Genomic DNA, 10,836 nt, shown 5'->3' with positions numbered 1-10,836 from the left:
TTCCTGCTCATTTCCTGATGGCCTCCAGTCGGGTTCGTGGCCTCGCCAGCTCCTGGATACCTGGAGTGCTGCTGCTGCTTTCTTTGTAGCTGAAGAGGAGTGTGGGGGCTGCACAGGGCCGGGGGGCTGCACCCCTGAGCCTCTGCCATTTCGGAGGTTCTTGGGGATCCTTCTGCAGGTTTGGGGTGCTGTTGGCTCTGCCACTTCCAGACTTGCAGATGAAGCTGTGATTAGGCACTGTGTGTGTGTGTGTGTGTGTGTGTCTTCTGCTGTTTTCTTTAATTACATTCTCCGAGGTAATTTCTGACGCATCATTAACAGTTCTGAGTAAACAAGGGGAATTCTCCAAATTATTTGCCATGAGCACAAAGGGAAATCGACTTTCATCGTCTCCCTCTTCATCCAAGTAAGAAGCTGATCTGCAGTGAGCGTGGGGATGTTGTGGCTGCCCTCTGATGCTTTCAGTCTATTTGAGACAGAGCAGCAACACCTCCAGCTTTTCCAGCTGACTGAGGCCAATTCTGCCCACAGCTTTTTGTCCCCACTGCTGAGCAAAGTGGCTGGGACTCGTCACCATTGCAACTGTGCTTCTTGCCCTGAGAGCTTGGGGTGCTGCATTTGAGTGTTCACCTCTTGTTTCCAGCTGGATGAATCGGAACATGAGCTGCTCAGGAGATGGGACAGTGCAAAAGCATCCTCAAGGCTGGGTCTCAGCTTGGAAGGTCGTGGCTGTTGGGTTGAAGGGTAATACCTGGGACCAGTGTGGATTTAATGAGGGAAAGAAGGAGCACTGATATGGAGAGAGTGCAGTGTTGGGAAGGGAAGGGAAGGGAAGGAAGGAGCACTGAAACAGAAGAACTTGGAGCCTGGGAAACTAGGTCTGGTCCAAAGCAAGAACTCACAGGGATGCTGGTGTGTCCTGTGAGAGCCACAAACACACCTGGCAGTGGGTAGGAGGTGGCTGGAGAGGACTGCCTAGCTGGGTGGAAGAGCATTCCAGCCTAGTGCAGGGCTCAGGGGAAAGGGGCCTCCTTAGAGGGGTGGCACGTGGAGCTCAGAGGAGGCAGTGCCTCTTTTGGAGCATCCCTACCCCTGCCCTGCTCTGACAGCTCCTTCCTTCACCCACGCTCCAGCACAGTGGCAAAGCATCTGCGGCAGCAGCCGAGGGAGCAAAGATTATTTATATTCATGCTGCAGCTCTGCCAGCCGTGACTGTTATCTGCCATGCATGAATATTATTTGAATACGGAGTTTGTCCTGACTATTCTTCCGCGTGAAACGAGGGATTTGCTGTGGGATGGGAGCCCTCCCTCTGGCTGTCAGTCAGGAGGGGTTTCCTTTTCCTGTCTCGTTGGAAGCCTCGTCCCCAGCAAGGTGAGACAGTGGACACTTTTTCTCTTGTTAATATCCATGTCTAATCTCCTCTCAGAGGGGCCCTTTGTCCTAGACTGTAGCCAAGATGAGTAATTCAGGGATAGATGAGACGCTATAATTGGTTTGTGACAAATTAAAACATTTTTCCTTCGGAGCTGAGAGCAGGACTGTGGTCTGGAGCTGTCAAGCGTCACAGGGGAGGGCGATTTTCGGAGTAAGCGCATTGCAAATTGGCTCCAGATATGCCTTGGAGTCTGAAATTAAACTCCAGCTGGTGACTCTTCTCAGTTGGGGTTTTATTTTAGGGGGGACAAAGGGAACATGTGTGTGGAGGGACAGCCTGATCGATACAGAGGACGTGACTGCTTTTTACATCATGCCATGAGCTGGGAACCAGAATGAGCCATGGTGGGGATGCTGGGGAGCACCAGGGCTCACCACTGCCAGTGTTTCCTTCACACTCCTCTCAGTGGTTCCTCCATCACGTCCCAGAAAGGAAGAACCATGATGGAAAGCTGCAGATCACACCATCTCCTCTCTTGGTCACAAGTGGGTGCCAGCTGCAGAACTTCTTTAGGAGATACAGGCTGGTCCTTGCCTTCTAATAATTCTTTTACTGAGCCAAAAAGAGTCCCTTACCTCCACCCAGAGAGTAGGGGACTAGCTAAAATTCAGGAACACAGATGGTCAGGACAGAGAGCTAGATGACATACTTGGTTTGACCCTAAGATGTTTATGAGCTGGTCTAGGGCAAAGGGGTGGAGATTGGGGGAAAAGGACTTCCTGATGCTCAGCACAGCTGCATGGAGAGAGCTACAGCAGCAGCATCTCCACCTCACAGTGAAGATGGGTGGAGAATGAAGGAATGCTTGGAAAGGACGTGGGCCTGTAAAGGAGGTTTAAAAGGCACAAGAGGAATCACCATGTGGGCTGGTTTGTGTGTAGGTGATGGTGGGGAAGAAAGCCTCGAGGTCTTGTATCTGATACAGAAGAAAAGGGAGGCCCGAGGAAGGCGTGCTGTGAGTTTTGCAGGAAGGCTGTGTCTCAAAGTGAACCAAACAGTCTGGAAGAGATAGTCCTAGCTGTGAAAACAGGGTAAGTGCAAAGGCTGTCAGTGAGTTGGAAGAGTTCAGACCCTGGAGGTGCTGGGTGAAGAAAGGAGGAGATCTGGGCATCTCTTAGGTATGAGGAGTAAAACGAGCAGGCCACAGTGGCAGGGTGATGGGTGATGGGGAGTTGGGGGCTTGGAAGGAAAGATCAGAGGATCTGGTTTAGCAATGGAAAGTGCATAGATGCAGCAAATCCTGAAAGGCAGGATCAGATGGTGAGCTGTGACTGGTGTCACTGGCATTAAGACGTTAGCTAATCCGGTTTAAGGGGATAAGCCCAAGAAAAACTGTGGAGACCTAAATTGGAGCTTGTCACTCTCCTATGGAAAGCAGAAGTGTGGAGGAGGAGGAGGAGGATTTGCTGAAAGAGGCCCTGGATGGTTGGTCAGAAACGGGGTGAATGGAGGATGGCGGTGAAGACGAAGGGTCAGGAAGTATCAGGTGGGAAGGAAACAGAAGGACAGGAGTCACCAAAAGTACAGAAACCCAGGAGCCTTCTGGTGTGCACAGTCTCTCTTTTAATGACTGACCTGGAGCCCATCCTAATGGTGAAGCTGGCAAGGTAGCAGGGAATCTACAGAAACCCAGTGATTTTGGTCTGGGAAGCTTAAATGATGCATATCAAAGCCAGGATGTAAATTGCACAAGTGTGATGTAGGTCTGGCACTAAAGTGATAAGAGTCATATCAAGGGAATAACTTAATTAACTGGTCTTGATCAAAGAACTATATGAATTCAATAGCCCAGTTTTCAGCGCTAAATGATGAAGTTTAGAAAAACTGTACTTGACACAATTATCAATTTTCCTGTCCGAGGAGCTTTGAAGTGCCATTAAGAAGGGACAGTCTGTTGTTCTGTTTAGGGCAATGTTCTCCTTCTCTCCAGTGATCAGGAGGCAGAGGGGCTCTCTCTCCTTTTCAAGTGCTCATTTGAAATGGTCTGAAGCATAATAAACACTGCATGTCAAGGGGAATGGTACTGTGGATTTCACAAATTAATTGTTTCAGATGATGTGAATCAGGAGCACAGAGCTGCCCTTTCCCTGCCATTCAGAAAAAAAAAAAAATCCGAACAAAAGCAAAACCAGAAAACAACCCAATAAAAACATCAACCACAAAACCTCTTTTTTCCCCTACAGCTTTCATTTTGCTCAGATTTTTGGATGGGAAGTGGTCCCATTTAACTTCCATCAGTCCTGGACCATCCAGTCCCTCTGACAAGCAAGATGCTGGGTGTGAGCAAGGAATGAGTCAGGCTGTAGAAAGGCTTCTGGAAATCTTTGAAATATGGAATGCCATGTCTGTCTATCCAATTTGGATGTGTCTGTATGTACCACAGCGTTGGTGTCTATCACAAGTTGGGTTCGTGTGCTGAATGACACTTGGGGCCAAAGGGAGAGGGAAGTGTCTGGCCAGGATGAACCACAGTGGCCCAGATTCGGGTGCTTTGTCCAGCTGAGCATCTTCCTAGTGATGGGTTCTTCAGCTGCTGCCTCACACAGTGCTGCACTGGGGTTTGCACCTGGATTAACCTGCCCAACTTCACAGTTATTTTGAGGGAGATGGGCAGTCCTGTACTGCACCTGCATCACTGCATGTGCCCTCCATTTGCTGGTGGTTTCTCTCCCCTCCCTCCCGCCCATCTGGTGTCCTGAAGACTCAGCCTTTTGCTTAGGTGTAGTGCAGGAGCTGGGTCTTTTCTCTGCTGTTACCTTGGCAGACCTCAACCAGGGATTCCAGAGAGAGATCTGCACATTTGGATGTGCCTTCTGGAAAAGGATGTCTAAACCTTGTCAGTGACAGTGGTGGGAATAAAGCCCTACTACTTCCAGCTACTTCTATCTGTGAACAGACTTCCCTGCCCTTCTCCATTCTCTGGGCACTGTGTCCTTTCCACTGGTGAGTACCTCATTCCAAGGCAGGGAAAACTGGGAACGTGTCTTGACTGTCCAGTGCAGTGTGAAAAGGTGAGAAGCCTCAGAAAGTCCCTTGGGAAATCAAGGATTAATTCAATTTCTTTACTACTCCAGGACTTCCCACTGCAGAACACAGATGGACTCTGAAATGAGGTGGTTCCTCCTCCTGGGCAGAGAGAGGGAATGATTTCCAAAGCAAGCCCAAGTTCCTCTTGCTTGGGTCTTCCCCAGAATAAGACGAGCGATGGCAGTGGGATGATTCCCTCTCCAAGCCACACCGCTGGTTTTCCTCCAGGAGATGGAAGGAAGCTGGGTGCTGGTAGCCAGGAGGCAAAGCTGCAGCTGGCCATGCCGGCTCTGAACAGCGAGGGCAATTAGAGATCAGAAGAGCTGGGGTGACTTCGTCACATTTCCCTGCTGCTGTTCTGGAGGTGATAATATAATTCATATCAGAAGAGTTAGTGGGCTGAAAATGAATTGGAGAAATCAATCCAGAGGGTATAAATGAATTAGCATGTAAATGAGGACACTTGCTCTACATAGTTTAATATTGCCTGCAGCTGTAAATAATTCCAGGGATGGAATCAAAAGCCGCAAACAACTTCATTTTTGTGCTCCTCCCCCGTCCGGGAGCACCTGCAGCTACGACCGACCCACCCTTGCAGAATCATCGCATTGCAAGGAAATTAAAGGAGATGAGATGTATAAACTTTTTTTTTTCTCCCCTGATTGGCCATTATTTACAAGACTGCTGCTCCCAGTTCTGTGCATCAAGTCCCTGTTTGTGCATGCTCATGGCAGTCTAAGTGGTGGGGAGGGGGAGGTGGGGAACCAGCCAGCGGTGAGACCTGGTGCAGCGCATCACGAGCCATCCCGCTCACCCTGTGGTGGGCTGGCGTGCGTGTGAAATAGCAATTTCTCACCAAACAGCTGCAGTATGAAAGCTCTCTGCTGGGGTGGAGGATTTAACCCTCCTGGAGTGCCTGAGGGTGGGAGAGGTGGGTGCTTGGAGAGCAGGAGCTGGCTGGGGTAGCACCTTGGTTCTTGGAGCTGTCTGGAGAGAAGGCATTCCCAAGGAATGGGGAAGTATTTGCACGGGGGGACTGCACACTCATGTGCAGTCTGGAAAACTGGAAGAGGAGCAGAGCCAGGTCATCAGAGTGAGGAAGGTGTTGGGAAGGCCCTTTATGACAGACGACTAAACGAGCACAGCTTATTTGGCCTAATGAAAGGAAGGCTGAGAGATGTGGTTGCACAGGTAGATAAACACAAGAGAGGGACAGGAGCTAGTTATGCTGAAGGCCAATGTTGATACCAAAACATGCAGATACAAACTAGTCATGAATAAATTTCATAGGGAAATGAGATGGAAGTGTCTAAGCAACAGAGCAGAGACTATGGACGAGCGCTGGAGAGTCCACAGAACCAGGCTGCTCTTGCACTGGCGTTTGACCGTAAAACAGGATTATAGGAGCACGTCCCTTGAGATCAGGCAACTACATTTTATGATCTGGGAAGTTCTGCCTGTTGCCAAAAGCCCCTTTATTATTCTGGCAGGGGAAGGATGCAGATCTGAGGAAGGGCATATGTCTCATTGAGTGACTCCAAGAGTGGTTGTTGAGAGCTTTTGGAGTGATGCTGATGACAGGAGGTTAAAGATGATCCTCAGCAGTCTTTTATCAGTACTTCCCTCTTGGTTTTTGACACTGACAGATCACTGAGTTCCCTCTTTCATCAGGTTGGAGTTTCAGGTTCTGCACTAACTAGATCTCCCAGGTGGAATGGAAACACTGATTAAGATGGATAGAGTGAAAGCAAGTCCATTAAATTGTTAATAAAGAATATTACACACATACCTTAATCTGCAGCTAGCCTGACACTTTATAAAAGTACATTAGGATATAATCCAATTGAAGCCACAATATCAAGAACATCTTATCTCATCACAAATTGAAATTATATCATATTCCTCATTTCTTAAATTAAAAAGCTAAAACCTTTTAGTTTGCTCTCATATGCTTGTGTAAAACTTAATCAGTGGTTTTAACAACATTATTTTTCAATATGGGCCATTTCTGCTCTCATTTATTTACAAGAGAGAACTTCCTGGTAGAAGAAGTGATTCAATTTGCAGGAGGATACATCAAGCACTTAAGGATTTTGTGGGGATTGATTGATTATTTATCGTGTTATCTTGCCTGGAGACGTCTGATATGCCTGTGCTTTGGCTATCTCTCATTCCACCTAATGCTCTCCCTTTGCGTCTCGCTCCCCTCCGGTGCCACGGGCGCTCTCCCCGCGCACACGTGTCTGCACGAGCACGTCGGAGGGAAAGGGGGTCAGGGAGGCAGGGCTGAGGTTGTCTCTGCTAGGATGAAGACGCTGGACTGGGCAGATGGGAGAGATTCATTTCACTGGGAGATAGCACAGAGGTGAGAGGTGGAAGGGTGGTTTGAAGTTCTGCTGGGTTTGAACCGCAGGCTGCGGCACTTCTCCGAGTGCAGCTAACATGTCCTTCCTTGCAGGGTAAGGAGCTGGGACACAGAGAGGCTGGATGGTTTGCTGGAAGTGCCCCCAGGAGCAGAAAACAGCCCTGAGGGGCCATCAGCTCTGGTTGGTAGCTGGTCACCTGGGGCCACACTGCCCAGGGTAGCCATAATCACCTTCAAGTTGCCCAGTGAAGCACTGGATGATGTCCTGACACTTATGAGGAATCTGGTGACCTGATAAGGCCAGCATTGGGGTGCAGAGAGGAAGGGGCCACCTCTTCATCTTTAAAGAAAACCACTCTCACAGCAATGTCTGATTATCTCCCACTGCTTCACTGTGGCAGAGGGGCTCATTAGCAATGACAATTAGTCCTTCATAGAGGTGTCAACCCAAGGCCTAAGGGGTGACATGCAAGTCTCCATCTGAGGGGGGATGACCCTCAGGAGCCCTGCAAGGGAGCTGTGGCTTGAGCTTTGTCTTAAACATTGGCCACATGAGTGGGAGAAGAAGGGATGCTGTCAGTGGGAGCTCTTGGCCTCCCATACCTGGTGGGACATTGGGGCATTTGATATAGCAAGAAAGAAAACTTTTTTGCTTTTATGCAAGAAAACGATGACAGTAGAAACTCCAACCAAACCCTCGAGCGTTTGGACTGTGATTGTCTGTAGGCACTGGGAACCAGGACATCTGAGGTTTATTCTTTTCACTGCTGCAGATTTTGGCAAATCGCTCTCCCTGCCATAGTTTTCCCTGAGCAGTTTGAGATCAGCTGGGTTTATTCTTTTATGAGTACTGGAGTGCAGGAATTGCTGTCTTCTGGTGAAAATAAATACAAAAATCCTGAAGCACGACTCCAAAGAGAGATGAGCCTGCAAAAAAAAGTACCGCGCTGGAAAGGGAGTATGTTTGGTTTGTCTTATTTTTCTTTTGCTTTCTGGGATTTTAGGATTCCTGTTGCAGGGATTGCACCAAGATGACAAACTAGAGAGTTTTCAAAATGGAAACACAATCCCCTGACTCCAGGAGCTCAGACTTAAATATCAACAAATAACTCAGGATGCAGTGCGAGTGCTGATGGAGCAGCTGACTCGGTGAGTGTGGAGGTGAGCAGCTCAGGAGCCCCACAGAGCCCCACAGTCCTGATTTGCTGAACCCAGTGGAATGAATTCCTATACTGGATGATCCATGTGCATGGGCCTCCATGGGACCACAGCCAACATTTGCAAAGCACTGTGAGATGCTTGGATGAAAGAGACCACAGAAGCATAAAGTATTACTTTTTCATGATTGCTGCAATTGCTATCCTTGGGGCTGTCCAAATACTGTTGTTCCAAATGAAAATATAAAATCCTTTTGGCACGTTTCTGTTTTGCATTGTGGTAAATAGAAATGCAGGAGGGGGAAAAAAATATCTACTCCTAGGAGCGAGAGAAGGAAAAGCAGCCCCTGTGCAATTTGTTACACATCTCAAATGTCTCTGACTGCTAGCTGCAGAGATATTTAAAGGGAATATTTAGCCAACCTAGTGCACAGCCTCTGGAGTCCCGGCTTCTGCTTTGGTCCATGCTTGGTTGAACCTTTACAGCAGCTTTATGGTTTTCCAGCACAGCGTTTCAGGAGAGGCTTTGATTCTGGAGGATGCCAACTGCGCCGAGTGAAGCTAAGATGATTAATCAAATTATTTGAAGGGCGTTCGCCAGAACTGGGCAGTGACCAGTCTCTGTCCTAATCTCTGGATTGAGATGTCAAGCCGGCCTCCAGCTCGGAGCACTGAGCTCGCCAGGAGGCAGAGGGTGGAAAGAAATCTCCAGCAGCAAACAGCCTGGCAGGGCTGCCCGTGGTGGGGAGGGAAACTGGCCATCGGGGCCACGGGCTGGTGCTGCCCAGTGGGCAGGGGGAGGCTGGGGGGCTTTATATGTCAGGAAGGCTGGACAAAGCTTCTCTAGCTGTCATGAAACAGGAACAAGGTGATGGTTGTGCCTCAGGCTGCCTTGCTCCCACCAGGCTGCAGGGAGGAAGGAGGAATGGCTGGGATGTGCAGAGCTCCTGCACCTCCCAGCTGGCCACAGGATGAGGGCTTCTCTGCTCCCATGTCAGTTTAGGCTGGGGCTGAGCAGGACGGAGGAACAAGTGGTCTGGTGTGGAAGAGATACAGGCACTGAGCGAGTCATTTTGAACTTGGTGCCCGTGTCGGGTCCTGTGGGGAGCTGGAGCTTTGGTTGGAGTCTTGCAGGGAACGGTGCAGGGTGGGTGGTGTGGGACGAGGCTGGCAGAGGGCTCCAGGAGATGAGAAACACAGAGGGAAGCAGGGACTTTGGCTCGGTGGTGTGCTTTTCCCTTCAGGGACCAGCTGGGTTTTTTGCCCACCTGCTTTTCTGTTCAGTCAGTGCTTGGTTATATTCACAGTTAAAGATGGAGCCAAAGCACCTGAGAAGGAGAAGGCACATGCAGCAGCAGCACAGCCCAGGGCAGCTGGGGTGGGGTTAAGGGGAAAGCCACTCACATGGGGGCGAGGGACCCTCCTCTGCCTCCCTCCCCTCCTGCTCTGGGGACTGCAGGCAGATGGGCTTTCCCCAGTGCCAGGGCGAGCACTTGGCACTGCCGCACAGGGAATTGCAGGTCTCGCTCTCCTCTCCAGCTGGCTGGGTGGGCAGGGTCTCTGCTTCTACGTGAGCCCCAAAGCGTGCCGGGATCCCCTTTGCTGCATGAGCTGACAGCACCTGAGCCGTTTCACGGACCACTGCCCCGAGCATCCTCCCTCTCTGCCCTCCCCGGCACGCTGGGGGCTGATTTCCTGCCCACCACTCAACTCTTCCTCTGCAAAAACCTCTTTGCATCTCTCCACGTCTCCTCCAGCCCCATCCCGGGCGCTGTCACCCCGGGCCGGAGCAGCGGCGGGGCCGCGCGGTCGCGGGACCCCGCTCGCCATCTGCGCGGCTCCGGCCGGCGCCGCTGGCTCCCGGCCAGCCCTCGGAGGGTCGAGCTGCCGGCAGCCTCCGCCGCTTCACCGGGCACCCGGTGCCCACGGCACCGCCGTCACGTGTGGCCATCAGCTGATGGGGAGGATGACTCAGCCGGCAGCTGTCGGGCCCCTAAAATAATGACAAAAACAATTAGCAGTCCAAGCAGTAGCCTCTCCTTAATTATCTCCTCCGAGTTTAATTAACTAGCTAAATTATCAGCAGTAATGTAGGCATTAATTATGTCAAATTACAGTGTAAAAATCACAAAGTGTGGAAAATGTCAATTCAGCTGCGCTCACCTGCCGGGCTGAGACAGTGCCGGTGACAGAGGCTCAGCCTGGCACAGGGGAAGGGCTGCTCCTCCTCCCCGGGGGATCAGGATCCTGCCACGGCAGCCTCAGTGACACCGGGGGGACACCAGCACCGATGCCGACAGCAGCCGGTGGCACAGTTTTAGTTGGGAGCCGGTGGGGGCTGCCTGGATGGGTGCTGGAGAGGGGAGGGGGGAACATTTTGGCTCTGGCAGAGGGAGGGGAAGGAGCATGGCTCCCCAAACCAGATGGCTTGGATGCTGAATTATTAAATTATGAATATTAATACAAATCAGACACGGAAGAGGTAATAATTTTGCTGCCCTACAGAAATAATTAACATAATTTTGATAAATTACATGATAAGAGAATCTCAAAATTGAGGTAGATTTATCTTAATTAATATCTTGGACTTGCTCCGAAAGGTAAATTGTTCCACTGGGGACTGGAAGGGTGAAGAAGGGGCCCCTGGCCGTGTGAGCCAGACCTTTCCCAGGGTTAGCATGGTGGGGAGGACAGGGCACTCCCCCAGGCTGCACCCCAGCCTTGGCTCTGAGGGTGCAATATCAGGGTTATTCCCACCCCCACGGGGACACTGAGTGACTTATTTCAGGTTGCATGGGTTGGTCAGAGAGCAGGAGTCTGAGCTGGTGTCTCCAAGCTCCTGTGGACCC

This window comes from Vidua macroura, chromosome 16 (genome assembly GCF_024509145.1).
Source record: "Vidua macroura isolate BioBank_ID:100142 chromosome 16, ASM2450914v1, whole genome shotgun sequence".
In the NCBI taxonomy this organism is placed as follows: domain Eukaryota; kingdom Metazoa; phylum Chordata; class Aves; order Passeriformes; family Viduidae; genus Vidua; species Vidua macroura.
The sequence above is the reverse complement of the archived record's forward strand: the minus strand, read 5'-3'. Positions refer to the sequence as shown.